Genomic DNA, 918 nt, shown 5'->3' on the forward strand with positions numbered 1-918 from the left:
CTTAGTCCTCCAAGTGACATCTTTGCTTTTTCTCACTTTAAAGAGAAGGTGGGGGATTAGAAATAGGAGGATGGGGAATGGAGGTGGGAAAGAGACTTGTCACTATATTCTATATATATGTGTATATGTGTATCTTGTTAGGTGCAGTTGAGTCAATTTTCAACTCATGGAAACCCCATGTGACAGAATAGAACTGTCCCATAGGGTTTCCTAGGCTGTAATCTGTATGAGAGCAGATCACCAGTTCTTTCTGCTGCAGAGCCACTGGGTTGGTGGTTCAGTGGTAGAATTCTTCCCTTCCATGTGGGAGACCCAGGTTTGATTCCTGGCCAGTGCACCTCAGGCACAGATACCACCTGTCTGTGAGTGATGGCTTGTGTGGTTCTGTGACGAACAGATTTAAGTGGAGCTTCCCAACTAAGATGGACTAGGAAGAAAGTTGGGGGTGATGAAAAAGTTCTGGAACTATTGTTGCTGGTAGAGGCTGTCAAGTTGGCTCTGATTCATAGTGACCCTATGCATAATAGAAAAAAAAAAAAGTAGCCTGGTTCTGCGCCATCCTTGCAATCATTGCTAGTTTGAGCCCATTTTTGCAGCCACTGTGTCCATCCATGTCATTGATGGTCTCCCTCATTTTCACTGGCCCTCTCTACTTTACCAACCATAGTGTCCTTTCCTAGCGCCTGGTCTTTATCCAACATCGCAATACGAAGGCGTCAATTCTCTGGTCTACATTTTCCTTATCCAGCTTTTGCATGCAAATGAGGCAATTGAAAGGACTGTGGCTTGGGTCAGGCACACCTTCGTAGACACACAGTAGGCCCCTAATTAAATATCCATTTAAAGAATTATGACTGTGTCTGCAGTGCTGGTTGAGAACAAGACTCATGTATTAGACAAAGTCAACCCCTTTAAATG

This window comes from Trichechus manatus, unplaced genomic scaffold (genome assembly GCF_000243295.1).
Source record: "Trichechus manatus latirostris isolate Lorelei unplaced genomic scaffold, TriManLat1.0 scaffold00190, whole genome shotgun sequence".
Classification (NCBI taxonomy): Eukaryota; Metazoa; Chordata; class Mammalia; order Sirenia; family Trichechidae; genus Trichechus; species Trichechus manatus.